Genomic DNA, 23,690 nt, shown 5'->3' on the forward strand with positions numbered 1-23,690 from the left:
CTCACTTGACACCTCTGGGGTGGGCGCTCCGGGACCTGCAGACCTGCAGACACTGGGGTCAGGAGCTGGCTGGAGGAGACCCTAAACCCAGCAAACTCCCCCACCCTGCCCCCATCAGCTCTGATGAGCCCCCTTCACCGGGGCAAGCCCCATGCTCAGGTGCCCGGTTTTTGGTCCCCTGAAGCTTTGTGCTCTGAAGGACTCTTTGCCTGGCGCTGCAGACACTGTTTGGCTTCTGAATCCAAAAGATAAACAAGAATAACAAATACAGGGTCGCAGAGGGGATGGTCTGGGCAGTGGGAGCTTGAATTTCGGGCCAGACTGAGCGGCCGTGCCCCTTAGGTCTCCCGGCGCGTGGCAGCTGCAGGTTTTGCAATCCTGATGCTGCTAGAAACACGTGTTTCTGTTTTGTGGGGTTCATTTGTCAGTCTTTTTTTCTTTTTTGAGACGGAGTCTCGCTCTGTCGCCCGGGCTGGAGTGTAGTGAGCGCCGATCTCGCTCACTGCAAGCTCCCGGCCTCCTGGTTTACGCCATTCTCCTGCCCTCATAGCCTCCCGAGTAGCTGGGACTACAGGTGCCCGCCACCATGCCTGGCTAATTCTTTTGTATTTTTAGTAGAGACAGGGTTTCACCATGTTAGCCGGTGGGATGGTCTCATCTCCTGACCTTGTGATCCGCCTACTGGCCTCCCACAGTGCTGCTGGGATTACAGGCATGAGCCACCGCTACTCGGCTAATTTTTTGTATTTTTAGGTAGAGACTGGTTTCAATTGTTAGCCAGGATGGTTTCTGACCTCCTGACTCCAGGATCCGCCTCGCCTCGGCCTCCCACAGTGCTGGGATTACAGGCGTGAGCCACCGTGCCCGGCTATTTGTCAGTCTTTAAAGAGTTTGTATAAGGATGAAGAAAAATCATTTTAACAGACCCACTCCTTGTCCCCCTGGGCCAGCTTGGCCTTGAAGTCATCAATATTTCTGTTGATTCGTTTTGTACTTTTGGTTTCAAAGGCAGCGCGAAAACACGGTATGTTTCCGTTCCCCACCAGGTGCTTGTCGCCCATGGCCTTCCTGGGATTGAGGAGCCTGTCTCCAAGTTTCCTCAAGGCCTCCGAGCCCTGTGTTCTTGGAAATCCGCATGGGGTAGGGAGGGGGTGCCTGTCTGTCATCTGTTGTCAGGGACTTTAAAAAATGCTGTGTTGGCTGCCTCCAGGGTCATCCTTCCACAGGGGTATCCTTTCTGCAATGGCTGGAGTAGGAGGGGGTCCCCCAACCCCCCAGTGGAGGAGGTGGCAGTGCGATCCTCCTAGGGGACCCTGGGACCAGCATCCTCTGGCAGGGAGGGCAGTTTCTCCAGCCCTACCCAGCCCTGCCTCTCCTGGCCTCACCCTCGAATGCCGTGTACCTCCCCGCCCCTGGGTTTGGACACACGTCCAGTTTTCAGCTACATTTCTTGGATTGTCACGTTTGTCTCATACACGTAGGACATCTCCAGAGGCAGGGGGCGTGGGAGCTGCGTGCCCCAGGGCAGGTGGACAGTCCATCCCCTTTGCCAGCTGAGGGGCAGAGGCCCGAGGCACTGAGCCACCTGGACTTGGCGTGGCCTTCCTGACTCAGGCGCTGCCCCCTTGACCTTGGCTACTCCCCCAGGTTTGAGGCCTATGTTTTGGTTTTTCTGCCTTATTCTGTCCTCCGGTGTGTCTGTGGTTGGCGTCCGGCAGAGGCTGCAGGCTGCGTGTTGAGGGGTGAGCTCTGGACACTTGCCTGCGGCTCCAGTGTCCCACCTCCGACTGTTGTCAGGAACGAGAGGTGCTGGGTGAGTGACAGCTGTCATGGATGGAGATGGACCGCCTGTCATGTCATTTGCCTGGGTGAGTGACAGCTGTCATGCATGGAGGGTGACTGGCCCCAGGGCCGTTGCCACGTGTCCCCGGTGCACAAGGTGCCTAGGCAATCCTTGTCTAGCAACATTCTGTGTCCCAGGACCCCTGGGGTGGCGGAAGGTTCTGGTCCCTCATGCTCATGAGCGCCACATCCTGAGACCCTCCTGCCCCCTGTGACTGGGCCATCTGTGCCTCCCTCCCCCAGGTCCCAGCTCATCTTTCTGCTGGGACAGGAGAGAGAAACGATCCCACAGTCATTTTGGTGAAAGCCAAGATCCCCTTCAGATCTGAGCTGTTCCATGTACAACGGCTGGGCTGCTCCTCAGATGGACAGCAGGCACCCATTGGATGCCGGAGGTCCTCGTGGGATGCTGCGGGGCCTCACTCTGCCTGAAGTCCCTCTTGGTTTTATCTGTTTTCATTCCAGAGCTGGAAGGAGACAGGCTTGGGGCAGGGCAGCTGGGCGTGGCCCGGGCCTAGAGCTGGGCCGGCTGGGCTCCGCGACTCCCGGCCCCTCAGTCTCACTGCACTGTCGCTCCCCTCTGGCCGGAGTCCCTGGCTGTAGGAGAGGCACACCCTTCATCCCTGGGGTGTCCAGGCACAGCGCAGTGTGGTTAGGACATAGGGTTGGAGTCCTGGAGCTGCTGACACTGTGTGTTTTTGAGCTTGACCTTCCTGGAGCCTCAGTTTCCTTCTCTGTAGGATGGGGATAAAAAGAATGGCTTCCTCAGTGGATGAGTGGGGCATACACTCGGAGTCCATCCACGCAGTGGAATATATGTGGATGAACCTGGAAAACGTGATGCTAAGGGGAGGAAGCCAGGCCTGAAAGACAAGTCCTGTGTGATTCCTTTAAAATGTCCAGAATAGCAGCTCCTGTCGCAGAACAGAAAGCAGATGGCGTGGCTGCCGGGAGAAGGCGCTGGGGAGAGTGCCCACGGGCGTGGGGGTCTGTTTGGGGGCGTGAAAAAGTTCTGCAACTCCATAGCGTGGAGGGTTCGTGGTATTGTGAATGTATTACACTAAATGTCACTAACAGTAAGGTTTGTGTTATGTGTACTTTACCGCAATTAACATAGCCTCTCCCTTGTGGGGAATGAAGGTCTCATTTCATCAACTCCCACCCGGAGGCAGAGCCCATCTCCTTACTCGGGCTCCAGTCTAGGCTCTCACTGTCTCCTCCTCCATCGAGGGTGAGGCCAGGAGAGGCGGAGCTTGCAGTGAGCAGAGATCGCGCCGCTGCACTCCAGCCTGGGCGACAGAGTTGAGGGTTTCATGTGAGTGACAGTCTTTGCCCAGGGTTGACAGGTTTTATTTAATCCTGTTTTGTAAGGCTCTGAGGCTGCGTCCCCCAGAAACAGACCCTGAGATGGGAGGTGAGCCAAGTGTGGGAGGCTGGGTAGGGAAGGAGAGAGGCAGATAACATTGACCCAGCAGGTTGCCGCTGTGGGCGACAGGCTTGGCCCACTGAGCGCTGAGCGAGGATGTGGGTTTGTATCCAGCCCTCCTGGCTCCTGGTGAGGGAGGCCATGGACATGGAGGGTTGCTGGGGCAGGTTGGGGTGCCCGCCGCTCCTAGTAAGGGGATGGGTTCTGCCTCGGGGTAGGAGTTGATGAAACGAGACCTTCATTACCTTCATTCTGTGGAACGGCCTGTTGGTGCTTTCACCTGCCTTGGTTGGCGTCAGCAGGAAAAGGCTGGAAAAAGGGCCTTGAGGTGGATCACACCCGCTCTGGGCCATGACAGACGCTGGGTTCTGTCAGGGGCATGAATCACAACGAACGCCTTGCAGGAGGGTGGGTGAGGCCTGCTCCCCACGGTACCACAAGGTACAGACCTTGAGGGAAACTGTTGGCCTGAGAGCCTGGAGGTTCTTGGAAGACTTCGGGGGCCAGTCAGAAAAGTGAGTGTCCTGTCTGGAAGTCCTGGAAGCAGAAGCCTTGTGTGCTGACCTGTCTGTCCACGGTGCAGTGCTGGGCGCAGTGCTGGGTGCAGGGCGTGACCTGTCTGTCCATGGCGCAGTGCTGGGCGCAGGGCGTGACCTGTCTGTCTGTGGCGCAGTGCTGGGCGCAGGGTGTGATCTGTCTGTCCACAGCGCAGTGCTGGGTGCAGGGTGTGACCTGTCTGTCCACAGCGCAGTGCTGGGCGCAGGGCACAAGGTACAGGGAGTGTGTGGATTTTCTGAGTGGGTGAATGGCACAGTGAGGAAGAGGACCATGTTAAGGGAGCTGTTTCCAAGTCCAGCCCGGAAACTGTAGCTTGCTCATGTTTGCCCTTGGGCAACTTGCTCAACCTTTCTGAGCCTCAGTTTACCCATTTACACAGTAGGGAGGTGGTGCACTCCCTGTCCTCCAGGTGGATGTGGAGTGGTCATACCCGACATGGGGTGCAGGTGTGTGCTTAGCCTAGCGCAAAAGCAGGCAGCACATGGAGGCCGCTGCCGATGTGACCACTGCTGCCCTGTGCCCTGGTCACCTCCCCGGACGTTCACTCCCATCTGGCAAGTGGCTGCCTTAAGGGGAGGCTGGAGGTTGGAGGGGCACTGTGGGCCATTCTGGGGCCACCTCCCTGTCTAGGCCCTTGTGCAAGGGAGCCGGGGTTGCAGTGGGCCTGGGTATTCACCTACCCAGCAAGTGTTTACTGACCCCTAGCCTGTGCCTGGCTCTGGGCAGACAGGCAGCCCTGCTCACGGCCCAGGAGGACACAGGCAGATACCGCAGGGGCAGTGCAGAGGGAGTGTGAGGAGGCGCTGGGCCCAGGTCATCCAGGGTCATCCTTCCACAGGCTTCCCCAGTGCCCGCCTCCTCCGCCTCCCACCCTTCCCTTGGCATCTTCAAGGTGGTGATGGGGAGCTTCTCCACGGACTTGTGAGAGACCCCTCATCGTGCGAGTAGCCAGTGCCTAACTCAGGTGAAGTGAAGAAGGAAGATGGGTCCAGTGGGCACATGAGATCTTGGGCCACTTGCATGATGCCTGGGCCTTGGCTGCCTCATCTGTAGAATGGGGCCATCATTTCTGCCTGGGTGGGGCAGGGTCTGGGGCTTCCTGGAGGAAGTGGCCTTTTAGCTGAGCCCTGCACGGCGATCGGAGTGCACCAGGTGAGCGTGAAGGGAACGTTCTGGAACAGGTTCACAACACCCCAGCCTCCACCTTCCTGGCCTGGTGATCTGAGGTCAGGACTCTGACCTGCTGGATCCTGCTTCCGCATCCTCATTTCCCTCCTGAATTGCCGTGTTGTTCTTCTGCCCCGTGGTTCTTTCCCAGCAGTCAGCTGAGTGGGAATTCGATGCTTATCCCAAGGCCTGGGGGGGCCCCGCATTTCGTCTTCCTCTTTAGGGACACGCAGGCGTCCTTTCTGTTGATGGGTGGGTAGGCGTCTCACCAGCCGCACACTGGCAATGTCCCAGGGACAAAGGGCGAGGGCGTCACCCTTGTGCGGGGTGTCTGGGGTTCCTCACCCACCACTTTGATCACTGGAATTGGCAGGGAGAGCGTTGTGCTATTGTGAGCTCATCGTCCTTCTCTGTAGGGCGTGCGTGGGTTGGGCGCTGTCAGCTCGTCCGCCCTGGCTTCTTTGGGTCGTCTTCCTCTCTGGGGGTGGTCTTCTGTACCGCTGCCCTTTGCAGATGGCCGTCCGGGGAGGGCCCACGTCCAGGGTCAGGGCCAGAGGCCAGCGGCATAAGGATGCCGGGGTGACAGGAGAACTCTCCAGTCCCGCCCGGGGGGCATGGGAGGGCGGCTGATGTTACCATACACCAGAAGCCTGTTCTTTCGTGGTCGTGGGACTTTGACAAATTTCTGAACTCTGAGTTTCATGGTACAGCACCAGTTTTCCTGCGCGGACTGGGTGTGAGGATGCAGGGAGGTGACCCCCTGGGCGTGCTAAGCGCTCACTCAGGCGGGGCGGATGCTGGACAGATGGTGGCATTGAGGTCTCTGCATCTGTGTGCAGACAGGGGAGCTTGTCCAGATCCCCTGTGCCCATGGGCCTTCCTTGGGCCCTCTGTGGCACTGGGTCTTCACTGCCCGCTGACTCAGGGTACCAAGGCAGGGCGCCCTGGGGATTCCTCACTGTTGCCTTCTCTCTGCAGGAGGGAGGCTGGTTGGTGAGCCAGGCAACGGCTTCCGCAGTGCCCGCCTCCCACCCTTCCCTTGGCATCTTCAAGGTGGTGATAGGGAGCTTCTCCACGGACTTGTGAGAGACCCCTCATCGTGCGAGTAGCCAGTGCCTAACTCAGGTGAAGTGAAGAAGGAAGATGGGTCCAGTGGGCACATGAGATCTTGGGCCACTTGCATGATGCCTGGGCCTTGGTTGCCTCATCTGTAGAATGCGGCCATCATTTCTGCCTGGTACCTCTAGGAGTGGGTGGGAGGAGTCTGCAGTCAGGTCCCCCTCGCTGGAGTGACTAGCAAAAGCCGCCGCTGCTTTCGGATCTGCACGTGTGATGACTCTTGAGGGAGGCCCTGCGGACGACTCCCGCTGTCTGTGCTCCGTGCTCTGGGTGATAAGTTCCCTCTTCTGCTGTTTCTTAAGGCGATGTTTCTCAGGGCGGCTCAGGCTTGCAGGAGGCGGGCCGCCCCTTGGCTACATGTGTCTGCAGGAGCCAGCGGCAGGGACGATGTCTGCTTTTAATGATGACTTGGGTTTTCTGCTGTTTTCTTTGGGTGAATCTCCATCTTTCTACATTAGCTAATGATGCAGTGTGTTCCTGGAACCTCCCCGACCCCTGCCCTGCCCCAGCATCGGGGCGCCTGGGCTGCCAGCCTGGAGATGTTCTTAGAGAAGCCTCGGACGGACGGGTACCCAGCAATTCCTGACTGTTTAGTTAGCGGGAGCCGAGGGGGGTGCCCGTGAGGACAGATGCCTTATCTGGGAGTGAATAACCGAGTCAATAAATCCGGGCCATAAACCTCACCTTTCGAAGCAGTCATGTGTGTGTTTTATGGGGTGGCTGATCTGTGCGGCGACTTCTTGGCAGCATGAATTCTCGGGACTTCGATGTGTGTGTGGGTGCGTGTGGCTATGGGTGATTCAGAATGGCTTTTGGGGATAGGAACCGGGGCTTGGTCTGCATCTGCGCTGTGTGACCTGGGGCGGAAGACTCCTCTTCTGTGCCTGTCTGCGTCTCTGGTGAATCCGGGCCGTGCTGTCCACTTTCTCAAGGTTGTCTCCTGCCCTTTGAAGTGACCAAGGGGATCCACAGTCCCTGGAGGCTTTTTTGCCTGCAGAGGTCTGTGCACTCTGTAGGGATGCCGTTGGACCAGGAGTTGCCCTTTCTGTTGGGGGAAGCCCTGGCTGCCTCCCCATCGTGAGTCAGGACCCGGGTGCTGCGGGTGGCCCCAGGCTCTGGATTTTGTTGACAGCTGAGGACTCATGACTGGCTCAGCCCACACCCTGGACCGGCTCCTGGGGCCCCTGTCCTGCCCTGCTCCTTCCCGCACCGGCCTTGGCCCGGCATGTCAGCAGCCTCCACACGCTGGCCATGGTTGTCCTTTGCAGCGTGAAATGGGTGGCCTGGGCAGGAGGCCAGTGTCACAGTCATGACTCGCCTCCCCAGTGGAGTGGTGGGGGCCCCCCAGCCTTTCTCTGGCATTGCTGGGAGGGGTGGGCCGGCTCCTGGGCTGCCCCTCTGTGTGTGGGTGGGCCGTGGGTCTGGCCAGGACGGTTTGTAGGCTAGAGAGTCATTGGCCTAGAACATGTGGCCGCCTCTCGGGTTCCTGGGGCACAGTGGAGTCACTGGTCCCACGGTGCCTGCTTGCAGCTGCTCCTGGGCTGCTGCGGCGACCCAGATGATGATCAGTTAAACACTGAGGGGCCGAGTGGGCCTGGCCCCCAGAGGGCTTTCCCTGCCCCCTGACAGCCCCTCGCAGCAGCAGTTAAGACTGTTCCATCTGCAAGCTTTGGAGACTGAGGCTCAGAGGGCACATAGACTCTGCCTGAATTTGCCGGGGGGAGCGATGGTGGTCGTGGAACCCAGGGCTTCCCGGTCCAGACCTCGGTGTCCCCCATCCCCGCAGGAGGCGTCGCGGGCTCCTGAGATACTGTGACTTGCACCTGTAATATATTTGTTTTTTTTTCAAAAATGGAAAAGATAGAATTTTCACACACCATTCCCTTCTCATGCAGATGAACCTTGGGAGAAATTGGCCTGTCATCTCTTTGGGTGTATTTTGTGGTAATTTAGCTGCTTAAACGAAACATCTGTTAAGCAGGGAGAGCCAGGCTATAGATTGAAGCAGGAGTACAGAAGCTGTTTGCATTTATCGTGATTGAGCAGTGGCCTGCTAGGTCAGGGGCTGCCCTGCGGACGGACGAGACCATTTGACACGAGAGGCTGTGGGGCAGGTGACAGGCCCGAGGCTTTCTGCTGCCTGCCCCTTCGGGCCTGAGGAGAGGCAGCTTTTTTTTTGGTGCCTGGGCCGGAGGCTGGGGCTGGGCTCTGAAGTTGGAGGTGCTGGACCAGCAAGGCTGGGCTCAGGGAAGGAGCCGCCCCCATTTCCGCAGCCCCACATGTCTGTCAAAGGGCCCGGGTGCACCAACCACAGGCCGTGTGTGCCGTGGACAGCCTCGTGATTGCCACCGCCATGCCTCCGTGGGCTCCTCTGTAGAATGGGCTGCAGGGGTGGTCAGGTGAGGTCTGGTGAGGTCCCGTGAGCCTCGGTGGCCTTGCGTGGGCCAAGGTCCCTGGCTCCCAGCGAGCACCGAATGTGGGGCCGTCCCCCAGCCTCCGCTTGGGAAACTGCCTTTTTATGAGTCTGTGTTTTCGAGACATGGCGGGCGGGGGTTTTCATCGTGTCGCTGGCTGTGTGGGGTCGTCAGGTGGGGCCCTTCCCCAGGCTTTCCTGTGCCCAGGTTGCTGAGGACCTGGCATTTGTGAGTGATTGGCCCTTGGGGCAAGGGGGAGATGGTTGAGACCTGGTCCGTCCTTCAAGGAGTCCTGCAGAGTCTGAGGGGAGTGGAAGGAGTGTGGCCACTGTGGGAGCTGTTGAGTGGGCAGGGAGGGTGGAGGGGCAGGACAGCAGGAGCAGCGGGTGCTGAGGCCGGGGGTGCAGACCACCCTGCATGTCTACGGGGGTGGCAGGAACTCTGAGCCACTGCCTTGAAGGCTGCAGGGAGGCAGGGCCGGCTTCATCCTGGGGGTGCCAGGGAGCCCTGGGCAGGGTTGGTGTGGGCGTGGTGTGCTCAGATTTAGCTTTGGAAAGCTCCACGGTGTCCGCACTACAGGGACCGCTGGAGAGGGAGGCCTGGAGCCCCAGAAGCTGCGGCAGAGGCAGATGGGGGTGTCCAGGCTGGGGGGTGGGGAGAGAAGTGGGAATGGAGAGAGACGGATGGCCCCGCTGGAGCGCAGGAGGAGTGGGTGGGCTTGGGATGGACTGGACTTGGGTGATGAAGAAGGTGCTCTGGGGTCAGGCTTGAGCAGGGCAGTGGGCAGTGGGGCCCATCTGGAGTTGGCCCTAGGGGTTCAAGTCCCCCATTGGCCAAGGTTGCAGGGATGTCTGGGCTCTCCCAGCGTTCCACCTGAGATCTGCCCTGAGCAGGGTTAGGGGTGTTTCAGCTCCGCCCCTGAGGTTCCCTGGTTGGCCTCGGGCCTCTCCTCTCAGTGGCGCTGATGCTGGTTGGTGCCCAGGTTTGCTGGACTTGAAGGTGGGAGGTCAGTGGTCCTGGTGGATCTAGCCCCAGCCTGGGAGTGACCAAACTTAGCAGCCTCTGGTATAGCCAGATCCGTGGAGAGAGACGTCTTTGGTACAGACTGAATTCCAGATTCTCCCTCCTTCCCCGTTCCTTATATTCTCTACCACACGAGCAGCACAACCGTGAGAAGCCGCAGTTCATCCGGCAGGAGGGAAGCAGGTGCAGATGCTTGTACTCGCAGGCCCGGCGGGCACGGCGGAATCCAGCTTTCTGGGGAAGTGTGAATCGCGGCATGTGGGATTCATCTCAGGCAACAAGACGGCTTTTGCCGACGCCTGGTCAAACTGCCTCAAAACCCAAATCAGTTGTCTCTTATGTTAAAGTGGGTTTTGCCTGTGGAAAGAGTGGTTTTTCTTAAAAAAAAGGGCACTGCCTTAGATTGATTTTTGGGGGACTCACTTATTGCTATTGATCCGTTAAAGCTTTAATCAGGAAATAGCCTCGTGATGGTTCTGTTGAGGTAGAAATAGCCTTGCAGTGGTTCTCAGTGTGAGCCCAAGGCTGACAGAGGACAGTGCCATGGTCTGAAGCTGCACGAGAGGCAGAGGCCGAGGGTGGCTCTCTCTCTCCCGGCTGCCAGGCTCTGTGATGGGACAGTGTGTGGCCGGAGGATGTCCCCCGGGCGGCCCCAGAACCTGGGTGGCGTAGGCTTTGCTCTCTAGACGACCAGTAGCTTCATCCAGGCCCCTCAGGATGACCCCAGGGGTAGGGACCCTGAGGACCGTGGGACTGGCCCTGAGCACGTTTCTCTTCCTCTTCATGTTGCCCGGCACATGAGTGACACCAGAGCTTTGCCAGCTGCATCTCTGAGCCTCTCTTGCCTTTTGGTGGTTACCTCCCCCAATGACCTTTTAAAATGCATTATTTATTTATCTAATTGGTACATAATAATTGTATGTTGTTTATGGGGTACGTGTGACACTTGGTTACACATACACCATTGTTTATGGGGTATGTGTGACACTTTAATCCATGTACACCATGTGTAATGCTGAAATGAGGGTCATTAGGATAACCATGATCTCACACATGTGGCATTTCTTTGTGTTGGGAACATTTCACGTCCTCTCTTCTAGTTATTTTGAAATATACAATAAGTTATTGTTAACTATAATCCTCCTCCTGTGCTTCTCAGCACTAGGACTCACACCTATCTGATTGCATGTTTGCCCCCATTAACCAACCTCTCTTCACCTTCCCGTCGTCCCACCCGGCCTCTGATGTCCATCATTCCACTCTGTCCCTCCATGAGATCAATTTTTTTAGCTTCCACATATGAGAGAGAGATCATACGATATTTAGCTTTTGTGTGTATGTGTGTGTGCATGTGTGTGTGTGTGTGTGTGTGTGTGTGTGTATGTGTGATGGAGTCTTACTCTGTTGCCCAGGCTGGAGTGCAGTGGTGTGATCTTGGCTCACTGCAACCTCTGCCTCATAGGTTCAGGCCATTCTCCTGCCTCAGCCTCCTGAGTAGCTGGGACTACAGGCGCCCGCCACCACGACCGGCTAATTTTTGTATTTTTAGTAGAGATGGGGTTTCACCACGTTGGGCAGGCTGGTCTCAAACTCCTGGCCTCAAGTGATCCACCAGCCTAGGCCTCCCAAAGTGCTGGGATTATAGGTGTGAACCACTGCACCTGGCCCATATGACATTTAGCTTTCTGTGTCTGGCTTTTTTCACTTAACATGACTTCTCGTTCCATCCACGTTGCTGCAATGACAGGATTGTATTCGTTTTCATGGCTGAATAGTATTCCATTGTGTACATATGTCACATTTGCTTTATCCATTCATTCACTGATAGATATTGAGGTTGATTGTGAATAGTGCTACGGTAAAAATGGGAGTGCAGATGTATCTCAAATATTGATTTCCTTTCTTTTGGTTATATGCCTGATGGTAGGATTGCTGGATCAGGCAGATCTGTTTTTAGTTTTTTGGGGACACTCTGTACTGTTTCCTGTAGTGGCTGTATTAATCTACATTCTGACCAGCAGTGTACTAGCGTTCCCCTTTCTCCACATCCTTGCCAGCATCTGTTGGTTTCTTGTTGATAAAGCTATTATAACTGGGGTGAGATGGTATCTCGTTGTGGTTTTGACTTGCATTCCTGTGATGATTAGTGATGTTGAGCATTTTTTCACATGCCCGTTGGCCATTTGTATGTCTTTTGAGAAATGTCTTATTGTTAATAACAGATTATTTGCCCGTTTAAAAATCAGATTATTGGCCGGGTGCGGTGGCTCAAGCCTGTAATCCCAACACTTTGGGAGGCCGAAACGGGCGGATCACGAGGTCAGGAGATCGAGATCATCCTGGCTAACATGGTGAAACCCCGTCTCTACTCAAAAATACAAAAAACTAGCCAGGCGAGGTGGCGGGCGTCTGTAGTCCCAGCTACTCGGGAGGCTGAGGCAGGAGAAGGCGTAAACCCGGGAGGTGGAGCTTGCAGTGAGCTGAGATCTGGCCACTGCACTTCAGCCTGGGCGACAGAGCGAGACTCTGTCTCAAAAAAAAAAAAAAAATCAGATTATTATTATTATTACTATTTGCTTTTTTTCTTTTTTTTTTTTTTTTTGAGACAGAGTCTTGCTTGGTTGCCCAGGCTGGAGTGCAGTGGTGCGATCTTGGCTCACTGCAACCTCCGCCTCCTAGGTTCAAGCGATTCTCCTGCCTCAGCCTCCCAAGTAGCTGGGATTCCAGGTGTGCACCACCACACCCAGCTAATTGTTTATATTTTTAGTAGAGATGGGGTTTTACTATGTTGACCAGGCTGGTCTCAAACTCCTGACCTCAAGTGATCTATCTGCCTCGGCCTCCCAAAGTGCTTGGATTACAGGCATGAGCCACCATGCTCAGCCCTGTTATTAAGTTGACTTCTTTTTTTTTTTTTTATGTTTTAGATTTTTTATGTGTTTTGAGGCAGGGTCTTGCTCTGTCACCTGGCTGGAGTGCAATGGTATGATCACAGCTCACTGCAGCCTCTACCTCTTAGGCTCAACTGATCCTCCCACCTTAGCCCCCAAGTAGCTGGCACAATAGATGCGTGCCACCATGCCTGGCTAATTTTTGTATGCTTTGTAGTGACGGGGTCTTGCCATATTGCACAGGCCAGTCTCGAACTCCTGGCCTCAAGCAATCTTCCCGCCTCGCCCTCTCAAAAGTGTTGGGATTATAGGCGTGAACCACTTCGCTGGGCTGAGTTCTTTATGTATTCTGGTTATTAATCCTTTGTCGGGTGAATAGTTTGCAGATATGTTCCCCTATCCTGTAGGTTTTCTCTTTACTTTGTTGATTGTTTGCTTTGTTGTGTGGAAGTTTTTGCTTGATGTAATCCCATTTGTCTATTTTTGGTTTTGTTCTGTCTGCTTTTGAGGTCTTACCCAAAAATTATTTGCCCAGACCAATGTCCGGAAGCATTTCCGTAATGTTTTCTTTCAGTAGTTTTATGGTTTTGGGTCTTATGTGTAAGTCCGTAATCACTTTTGATTTGTTTCTTGCATATGGGGAGACATGGGGGTCTAGTTTCATTTTTCTGCATATGGATATCCAGTTTACCTATCACCATTTATTAGAGATTGTTCTTTCCCCACTGAATGTTCTTGGTGCCTCTGTTGAAAATGAGTTGACTGTAAATGTGTGGATTCATTTCTGGGTTCTTTATTTGTTCCATTGGTCTAGGTATGCGTTTGTTTTTATGCCAGTATCATGCTGTTTTTGTTGCTATAGCTTCGTAGTATGTTTTAAAGTCAGGTAGTGTGATGCCTCCAGCTTTGTTGTTTTTGCTCAGGATTGCTTCGGCTTTTCAGGGTCTTCTGTGTTTTCGATATGTATTTTAGGATTGTTTTTTCTATTTCTGTGAAGGATCTGACTGGTTATTTTGATAGGAATTGCATTTAATCTGTAGATATTTCGGTAGTATGATCATTTTCAAATTATTAATTCTTCCAGTGCATGAATATGGGATGTCTTTCATTTTTTGGTGACTGCTTGAATTTTTTTAAATCAGTGTTTTACAGTTTCCCTTGTAGGGATCTTTCACCTCCTTGGTTAAATTTATTCCTAGAAATTTCAATTATTTTGTAGCTGTTGTAAATGGTATTGCTTTCTTGACTTTTCTTTTTTTCTTATTGAGACAGATTCTTGCTCTGTCACCCAGGCTGGAGTGCAGTGGCACAATCTCGGCTCACTGTAAGCTCTGCCTCCCAGGTTCATGCCATTCTCCTGCCTCAGCCTCCCAAGTAGCTGGGACTACAGGCGTTTGCCACCAGGCCTGGCTAATTTTTTGTATTTTTAGTAGAGACGGGGTTTCACCGTGTTGGCCAGGATGGTCTCGATCTCCTGACCTTGTGATCCGCCCACCTCGGCCTCCCAAAGTGTTGGGATTACAGGTGTGAGCCACCGTGCCCGGCCTGATTTTTTAAATTCTGCGAGTCCATTGTTGGCATATGGAAATGCTACTGGTTTCTATATGTTAATTTTGTATCCTGCAATGTTACTGAATTAGTTATCAGTTCTGGGTTTTTTTGGTGGAGCTTTTAGGGTTTTCTATATCTAAGATCATGTCTGCATACAGGGACAGTTTGACTTCCTCCTTTCCAATTTGGAGGCCCTCTATTTCTTTCCTGTGCTTAATTGCTCTGGCTAGCACTTTCAGTACTATGTTGAATAAGAGTGGTGAGAGTGGGCATCCTTATTTTATTTCAGTTTTTAGAGAAAAAGCATTCAGTATAATGTTAGCTACAGGTTTCTCATATATGACCTTTATTGTGTGGAGGAGTGTTCCTTCTGTACCTAGATTTTTGAGGGTTTTTATCACAAAGGGATATTGAATTTTATCAAATGCTTTTTCTGTATCTGTTGAGATGATCATATGGTTTTTGTCCTTCATTCTGTTGCTGTGATATATCATGTTTATTGATTTCTGTATGTTGAGCCATCCTTGCATTCCTGGGATAAATCCCATTTGATCATGGTAAGGGATCTTTATATCGTGTTGTTGGATTTGGTTTGCTAGGATTTTGTGGATGATTTTTGCATCTATGTTCATTAGGGTATTGGCCTATAATTTTCTTTTTATGTTGTGCTAAAATGTATTTTTCATTATACATATATGACATTCATTATAAAAAGCATACACATGCAAAATCATATATTATATAATATATACATAAATATGTGTAGGTATATATATTTATGCAAATGTAAATATATGTATTTGTGTGTATATATATTTGCACAAATGTAAATACATGTATTTGTGCGTATGTATGTGTATATATATATATATATCAGGGCTCACTGCAGCCTTGACCTCCCAGGCTCAAGCCATTTTCCTGCCTCAGCCTCCTGAGTAGCTGGGACTACAGGCATGTGCTGCCATGCCTGGCCAATTTTTGTATGTTTTGTAGAGACAGGGTTTTGCCATGTTGCCCATGCTGATCTTGAACTCCTGGGTTCACGCAATCTGCACTTTGGACTCCCAAAGTGCTGGGACTACAGGCGTGAGCCAACGGGCCTGGCCTATTCATATATATATGAATTTTTTTTTAAAGTTTGCTAGTCTTCCTACCTAGAGGAGAGCTATTTACATTTAACTGTGGGCACCCCTGTTTGATTTACAGAACTGGGCTGTGCTATACTTTCCATTAGGACTCAGCTTTTCTCATATCCTTGCTTATCCTAAATGGTTTTCTGTGTACTTTATTTCATTGATTCCAAGATGACATAGTTTTCCATGCACGTGCTGACATCTCTGAAGCCAGAGTGGGTCATGGAAGCCTTGTAATCAGAGGCATAATCAGAGTTTCACCGGCATTTTATCCCCTGGCAATACGTAAAATCATGCCATGTTTCACGTGTGACAGTCCTTGGATGTGCTACAACGTGGCATTTTATATTCTTGTTTTAATGTCTTTCTGGTGCTTGGAAGTTCCGGAGTTGACCAGATCAAGCCCTTGTGATTGGACGCCCACAGCCCTGCTGTGTAGAAAGCCTACCTTGGTTACTCCCAACACAGGGACAGCTACCCTGAGAGCTGCCTGTGGGTATGACTGGACCCTGCTGGCTGACTTGGAGTGTGGAGCTCACATGTGGGCTCTCTGTTGACACACACCCTTAGCGAGCCGGCTCATGAGGATGGGCTGTGCCATCTCTGCCCACCCTGGGTGCCCCCAGCCCTCCCCACTTGGTGGCCTCTGTGCCCTCTCTCCCTTGGTTCTGGTCAGTGGTGTTTCCTGGGTCTTCCTGGCTGTGCTAGTAACCCTGGGCTGCTGACTCTGCTGAGGGCTTGGATCCCTGATTGATTGATCGTTAATTGATACTTACTGGAGGAAAGCTGTCTTCACAGAGCCTCCTGGTGCTGGGTCCTGGGGAAGCTCTTGTAGCTTCGATCCCGAGTTCTGCCAGGCACCATCCTGGTTTCCGTGCAAAGGGCCTTTGTTCCAAGACATAATTACTGCCTTTATTAAGTTCTAAAATGCTTATTGGTAGAAATAATCAGTCCAAAATAAAAGTGACTGTTAATAAAGCTGTAGCCAATCACGTTATTGACTAAAGTGGATGAAAAGTCAAACCTCTTGGCGAAGTTGAGATTTGCAAAATTTGCTCTGGAAAAAGAAGACTTTTAGCAGCCATGAAAGAACCTCAGGAGGGAGGAAGGTAAGAGGTCTGGGGAAAACCCAGGGATGGAGCCAAGCCCTCAATGTGGTTTTGAAGCAGAAAAGATACTCTTAATAACATAAAAGGGAAAGCTGAAACCTACAAAATCAAACAATGATATCTAGAAAAACGTTCAATGAATTAATGGACTCAGTAGAGCTCAAATCAAATGGTGCTTTCAATTCCCTTAATGTTGATGAAATTATCACTAAAATGTTGGTGTTCACAGCCTTCAGTCCTGAGCTTTGCGGGGGCGGGGCAGGGGCGGGGCTTCTGCTAACTGTGCTTGGAGAGCTGGAGCCGGGCCTGGGCGAGCATCCCAGGGTACCCTGATCTGCAGGACCCCCGCAGCAGCCCAGGTGCCCCGGGTTGGGGGATGAGCAACCCCTCGAGACCCAGGGGAGCAGGGAGGACCCAGCTCCTCTCACCAGCTCCTCTCTGCAGGGACAGCAGCGCCCCTCTGCCTCTGGGTTGAAAGCCTCCTTGGTTACCCCAGCTGACAGGGACTGCCACTTTGAGAGCTGGCTGTGGGCATGGCTGGACTCTGCTGGCCGACTTGAGTGTGGCACTCAAGTCCAGGCCCTCCTAGAGGCTGGGGCTTCCCTACATCTCCCTCCTGCCTTCAGAAGGCACTGGTCATTGAATCTGGGGTCCACCCTGATCCTGGGTGGCCTCGTCTTGAGATCCTTACCTGTTACCCCTTCTTCGTCCCCCTCTGTGCCCAGGAGGGTCCCATAGAGGAGCTGGTGGGTAGGGTGGGGTTGGAACTCCTGTGGGGTTCTGTCTGCTCGTTCCCTCCACCTCCAGTGCTGAGCCAGCTGGCTTTGCTGTGTCAGTGCCAAGCCTCTGGCTTCCATGAGGCCGTCCAGGTGGGGATGGTGGTGGCTGAGGACCATTCAGGAAGAGGGTCCCCAGCACCCGGCGTGCGGGATGATACTGGGTTCCGGCAGGGGCCGCCGTGGGGTGAGGAGTCAGGGTGGGGGCACCCTCTGGGTGGATGAGGCTCATGGTGAGGGTCTCCCTGTTCCCAGCATTGGCCTGGGTGGCCACCAGAACAAGGGGCCGCTCTGCTCCTGCGGGCTCCCTGGTATATGCCATGCAAGCCCGGGTCTTCTCCCTGAGCCACTGGTCTGTGGTTTTGTCCTGTGTCTTTTCTGCAGCTGGCTCAGGAGTTCGCAGGCAAACCAATGAGGGATTTGCAATAGGAAGTAAAACCGGCTGAGGCTTATGCGTGCTCTGGGGGCTGTGGGCAGCTGACATTCAGGAGCACCTGGGCTGGGCCTCCCAAGCCAGCCCCATGGGTGTATGTGAGGTCAGACCCCGGAGAGGTGAAGCAGCTGTGCTCCTGTTGAGTGGGGGATGGGAAAGGGCTCCCTCCAAGCCTCTGACCTGGGGTCACTGAAACCCGACTGGGTTGGAGAAGGGGATTCCAGGGCCCTCTGTGGTCTGCAGCCCCAGATGCTGGTGTTCCCCGACCCTGGTTCCCATCAGAAGAAGCCTGACCGGTTTCTGGGTGCAAAACCGCACATTGCTCATTCCACTGTCCATGGCATCTTGGTCACAGGCCGAAGCTTCCGCCCTCATTGGCTGGCTTGAGTCCTGGCCTGGGTTCCTGGGAGGCCTGCTCTGAGAGTGAGGGACCCTACTCTTACTGGACGCTCCTGCGAGATCAAAAGGTTGACTATTCTGTTGGACTGCGGTGATCGTTTTTTGGGGACCGCTTGGTGAATGAAGCCAAGGTGGCCTTGGTCCATGTTGGGTCAGTTAAAAGCGCTCAGCATCTCCTGCCTGGAGAGCTCAGGGCCACCTGTGATGTGTGCCAGGTATGGGCCAGTGGAGGCCCCTGCTCCCTCACCTGCCCTTCCAGATAGGCGTCACATTGCAAGGCGGGCCTGTGGTCACTGTTCCTTTCCAAGCACGCCCTGTCCTGCCTCTGTGCTCACCATCCTCCTGGGCTTCTCCAAGGCCGGCTCGAGCACCCTTCCCATGACGGGCTCCTGCCCTGTTGGCTCTCTCCCCGGGGAGCCTGGCACCAGCCAGCGTGGAGTAGGTGGCCCCTGATGAGAGTCCTTCTTCCCTCAGGGAGGCTGCAGCTTCTCTCTGGGTTCGGGACTCCTGCGTTCCGCAAGAGGTGTTACAGAGTCAGGCAGACAAAGCGCCACATGTCAGGACTGGGGGAGGAAAGAGCCTGGCCCGGATGCTGGGTACCTCCCTTTTCTGTGCCAGTCAGCAGGGCGTTCACTGACTCCTGGTGAACAGGAAAAGAATGCACTTAACTTCCCGTTTTTCTCCGCAGATAAGTCCTTGATCCCCTGGCTTGGGAAATAATTGGCGGTTGCTATTAAGCGGAGATACGATTTGAGGGAGAGGCTTCAAGGAGCCACTTTCATGACACCTCTCATGCATGTGGAAGTCAGAGGCTCCTGTGGCCGGCACTCAGGGTCAGCCTGCAGGGTGTGAGGCTCCAGTGGGGTCCACTAGCTCCCTTGGGCCTCTGTCCAGTGTGGAGACCTTGCCAGAGACCAAGGAGCAGGAGGCCGAGGCAGGCAGGAAGACTGAGAATTTAAACTGAGAGATGATGAAAACCCCCATGGATAAGAGCTTTCTGGCCCCGCTTGGTCCCGGAGGGCGCCCTGACCTCACAGTGCACCTGCAGTGATGCCTGTTGGAATGCGTCGTCTTGCAGGGATCTGCTGGACTGTTGGACCCAGCTTGGTTCGTTTGCTGCTTTTTCGCAGTTCTTTCTCTCAGTAGAGAGTGGAGCAATGAGCAGTAGCCCCGGGGCAGGGGTGACGGCAAAGAGGATGCCTCAGAGATGAGGGCCTGGCGGTTATAAGGTTTCGGGGCACCAGTGTTCCCGGCTCTCACTGTGTGCTTTGTGATTGACACAGCAAATGACCACAAACTTAGGAGGTTCAGACAACAAACGCGCATTCTCCTCCAGTTCCGGAGGCCAGAGGTCCGAATTCTCAGGGACGTCAGGGCCGCAGCCCCTCCCTCCGGAGGCACTAGGGGAGGGTCCTCCTGCCTCCTCCACCTCCCTCGGCTCTGGGCCTTCCTTGGCTGGCCAGCCTCTGCCTTCGTCTTCTCAGGGCTTCGTCTCTATGTCTGTCTGCTCTTCTGTCTCTTAAGAGGATGCTGGTCATTGGATTCGGGGCCCACCTTAACCTGGGATGGCCTCTTCTTGAGGTCCTTACCTCAGTTACATCTGCAAAGACCCTTTTCCTAAATCGGTCACGTTTGGAGGTTCTGGGAATCAGGACAAGGTGGGGAGCGTGGTGCACAGTCCAGCCCCTACACTGCTTACTCTTTCTTCCGTCCAGATGCTTACAGAGCGCTTGGTGCCTCTGTGCCCTGGGCTCCCTGGTAGGGAGGGGCAGGGGTCAGAGCCTGCCCTGAAAGCTCAGGCCTGCAGCAGAATGGGGTGTGAAGGGGGTGGTGAGAGGAACAGTTTGAGGGGTGGGCACCCTGGGAGCGAGCAGTCTGGCGCAGAGAGCGGGCAGGAGCTTGGGGAGGTCACCGTCGGGTAAGCCTGGAGCAGAGGCCTGAGTGGGGCGGGTCAGGGTGCAGGGCCTGGGTCTGTGCCTCCCAGCTGTGCCTCTCTTGTGGCTTCCATGCAGCAGCTGTCCCAGGTGACAGCCAGGGGCTTGGCCAAGCAAGTTCTGAGCATCTCTCCTGCAGCTTGGGGGTGAGGACTGTTGGTGGCATTGGGACCATCTCTAGTGCCCATGGATTTGCCATTTTCAGTAGCTGTCAGCACGGAGGAGAGCTCGGTCAGGAACCCCATCATCTGGGGCTGTCTCTGCTGCAATCCCTGCCCTGGTCCTGGGCCCCTGGGGCTGTGGCCGGTGCGGTGGCCTGTGTAGTGGCCTGTGCTCAGTTTCTCAGCACCTCTCACTTCCCTGAGAGGCCCCCACCCCCTCCTCCAAAAATAACACCTGGGGCAGGGCGGGGAGCACTTCGCAGGCCTGGCCTGGGAACCTTGGGTTGTGACTGTCTCTTCCCGTGGGCAGGGCCCAGGGCTTTCTTCCTGGTACCTGGAGCCTGGCACAAAATAGGACCAGTCACAAGATTGAGGAATGAATGAATGAAGGATGAATGGATGAATGCAGGTGGTGATGGAACAGTGCTGCGCGGCATCCTTGTTGGCTCCACCATTTTTACTTGGTGGAGCTCATCTTGGCCGTAGGCTCTGGGGTTGTGACAGTCACTTGGAGTGGCCTGGGCAGGGTGTCCTGGCTGAGGAGGGGCCAGCTGTGACAGTGACAGCGGGTGCAGGGAACTCAGCACTCCTTCGTTTCCTACTCTGCCCACGGAGATGATGTCCCTCTTGTCCTGGAAGGTACCAGGCCTGCCAGGGACTGCCTGTCCTTGACCTCCCCTCCTCGCCCTGCCCTGCAGCTGGGGAGGCAGGGAGCTGGGACACCTGTGCTGTCAGCGAGGGGGTGCCAAAACTCAATATGCCGTATTATTCCCAGTAGTCAAATATGTAGAAAACACCACACACACGACAAAAAACCCCTAAAAACCCAGAGTCAAGAGACAACAGAAAAGCGCCCTCAGTGGTTAGTGGTGTTTTAGGATGGGAGTTCTTGTCGGTTTCATGTTCTTCTACTTCCCTGCCCTCATCCAGGCGGGGTTATTTCTATACTGGGAGAAAAAACAAACCCGTTTCACCCCAGGGAGAGGTGTCCTGGGCACACATCCTTTCCTGGTGAAGTGAGACCGGACCTGCAGCAGCTGGGACAGGGGAGGCCCCTAACTGTCAGGCCGAGCTTCAGTTTCCCCACCTGGTAAAGCAGGGACGGTTATCCCAACCAGGAGAGTACCAGAGGGTAGGCCTGCACAGAGTGAGGAACCAGAGAGACACCGGTGGTGTTGAAGAGAGTCCTGGGTGCCCCAGGCAGGTGGGTGGACGAGGGGGGAAGGCGGGGAGCTGGGCGGGGAGCTGGGCAGCTGGATGGGCGCTGCAGTCTGCCCTTTTTGTGACTGCGAGCAGGTGCGCCCAGGACTGGAGTTCAGCTCCCTGCTTTCCTTCTTGAGGATGGCCGGGTTTCCTGCCTGGCCTGTCCCCCGCAGAGGGCTGTGTCCCAGGCCCTGGCAGGGGCAGCCTCCCTCCCACTGGGTTCCCGCCTGGGTGGGGGAGGAAGGAGAGGCTGCAGCTGCAGCATTCCTGACCTCGGCCGGCCCAGCTGTTGGCCTGGCAGCAGGGAATCCCCCTCCCGCTCCCTCGCCCCCTGGTGCTCTGCCCGCCCGCCAGCCGAGGGGCCTGGTGCTGGTTTGCCTGGAATTTCCAGAAAGCACAGCGTCTCAGTGGATCTTCGCATTTTCTGACTTCTCAGAAACTAGCTGGCTGCGTTCTTTTTATACATTCACAGGACTCCCTCCTCCCAAACCCAAACCAAAGCTGAGATAAGTTTTTAGGAAATTCTAAAAGTAATGTCTCCTCGTTGGTAAAAAACAAAACAAAACAAAACAAAACAAAGCAAAAGAACAAACAACTCAGAAAGGTAGAAGGACACAGTACCCCAGACTCCCGTCCTCCCCCAGCCCCCCAGACCCGCTGGGCCCAACCCCACGCCTGAGAACCAAAGACCCTCCCCAGGGGCTTGGGCTGAGGGTCACAGGGTGGGGAGGGGCCGCGGGGCCCAGGGGAGGCTGGGTGGACGAGGGGATCACGGCACCTCCGGAGATCATTGAGTTCCTGCCTGTGAACTAGTGAGGAAGCTCCCTCCTCCTCAGGAATCCAGGGAATTCATTCCAAGTACACGGGGTTGGGAAACTGAAGAAGAGACTCCAGGAGGGGTCATTGACTGTCAAAAATCTTTAGGAAGCTGTGCTTTGTGCCTCTTGGCCCTGTGGGCTTCAGGTCTTGACTTTGTGAGTAGGCAGGAAAGGAGCAGATGGGCAGTGAGGTGCCCCGGAGCAGGGGCCTCCAGCTGGGGCCGTGCCCTTGTGCTGGAGGCAGAAAGAGGCAGGGAACTGAGGCTCACTTTGGGCAGCCTGAGGCTGGAGGTTTAAGAGGGGTTCCCGCACTCAGGCTGGGGGAGGTGGGCCGGTGGGGGGCAGTGGGGAGTGGGGGTGGGGTGGGTGGAGGTGGAGGTGGGGGAGGAGGGCGTGGGGGGTGTTGGGTGGTGAAGCAGCGGTGGGGGGAATGGGGGGGTGGTGGAGAGGGCGTGGTGGTCGGGGGAGTGGGGAGAAGCAAGGGGGTGCGTCTCAAATCCGCATCAGCGCGAGAAATCAGAAATCAAACCAAATCGCGTTCAATCCGGCGGCAAAATCAAAATCAAAAGTCCTCAAAGAGATCCGTCAAAAATCAAAATCAAAAAATCATCAAAAATCAAAAAATCCGTTATAATCAAAATCAAAAAATCAAAATCAAAACATAATCAAAACAAAATCAAAATCAAAATCAAAATCCGGGCGCAAAATCCAGGAAAAAGAAAAATCAAAGAACAAAAGAAATCATCAAAAATCGAAATCAAAAACTGCATCAAAAAACAAATCAAAACAAATCATAAAAAGAAAAATCGTCTTTCTTTTCGACAAAAATCTTCAGAACCTGAGTGATGGAAGGGTTACGACCTGAAGGGGCAGGAGCACCCCACAGGAAGCAAAGTCTGGCTGGAAATGGCCTGGTGAGGTTCTGCCCTGCCTGCACCCCCGGCCGAGCCTGGAGGCGACCTCACCGCTGCCTCCCATCTGCAGGGGCGTCCTAGTTTCTCATGGTGTGGGTGTCTGTGGGGTAGCCGGAGGAAGGAGCGTCTGCCTTCCTTTTTCCTCACCTCACTACACTTACATTCATTACACGCAAACAGCAGTATAATGAAAATGAAGTACGTTTAAACAACAGGAAAAATCTGTTTACATCTTACTCTCCACCTGTTTGGAGCTCAGAATGATTTATCTCAGTCCTTGCCCTCCTGCAGATGTATTTTTGCTTAGCTTTATTTATCATAATGCAGACACACACCCCACACATACATACAGTGGTACATACATCACGAGCATGCACACATACTCACATGTGCACACACATGAACGCACGCATGCCTGTACACCCCTAAGCACCTGCATACCCCCGCATGTATGTGCATGGGCGCCCCACGTGCATGCACATGAGGACAGGCACATCACGGACCCTGCCCTGCTCGAGTGTCAGCAGCATCGCCCGCTCCCCCCGCAGGTGTGTGGCACATGTAAGTGCTTCACTGCAGTGCCACGGCTCCTGCTTCCCCCAGTCTTCCATGGCTGGACCTGGGATGTCTCCTCCGGAAGCCTTCAGGCGCGCGTGGATTTCGCTCAGTTTCACTGTGCACCTGCGATGTGCTGCTGCGGCCCTGGGCACTTTGGGTCCTTTCCAGCACCAGGCGAGAAAACTCCCTAAAGTGCAGGCACCTCTCCTGGTGGGTGTCTCGCACGCACTTGGTCCTCTGTGTGCCTTGCCGCCCCACGGT

At 54.4% G+C, this 23,690-nt stretch overlaps 1 protein-coding gene across 7 annotated transcripts in view; it reads left to right on the plus strand.

The window, feature by feature from the left end:
- Positions 1-23,690, plus strand: part of VAV2 (vav guanine nucleotide exchange factor 2) — a 236,379-nt gene that overhangs the window by 14,812 nt on the left and 197,877 nt on the right. The window lies entirely within an intron of this gene.

This window comes from Papio anubis, unplaced genomic scaffold (genome assembly GCF_008728515.1).
Source record: "Papio anubis isolate 15944 unplaced genomic scaffold, Panubis1.0 scaffold64, whole genome shotgun sequence".
NCBI lineage: Eukaryota > Metazoa > Chordata > Mammalia > Primates > Cercopithecidae > Papio > Papio anubis.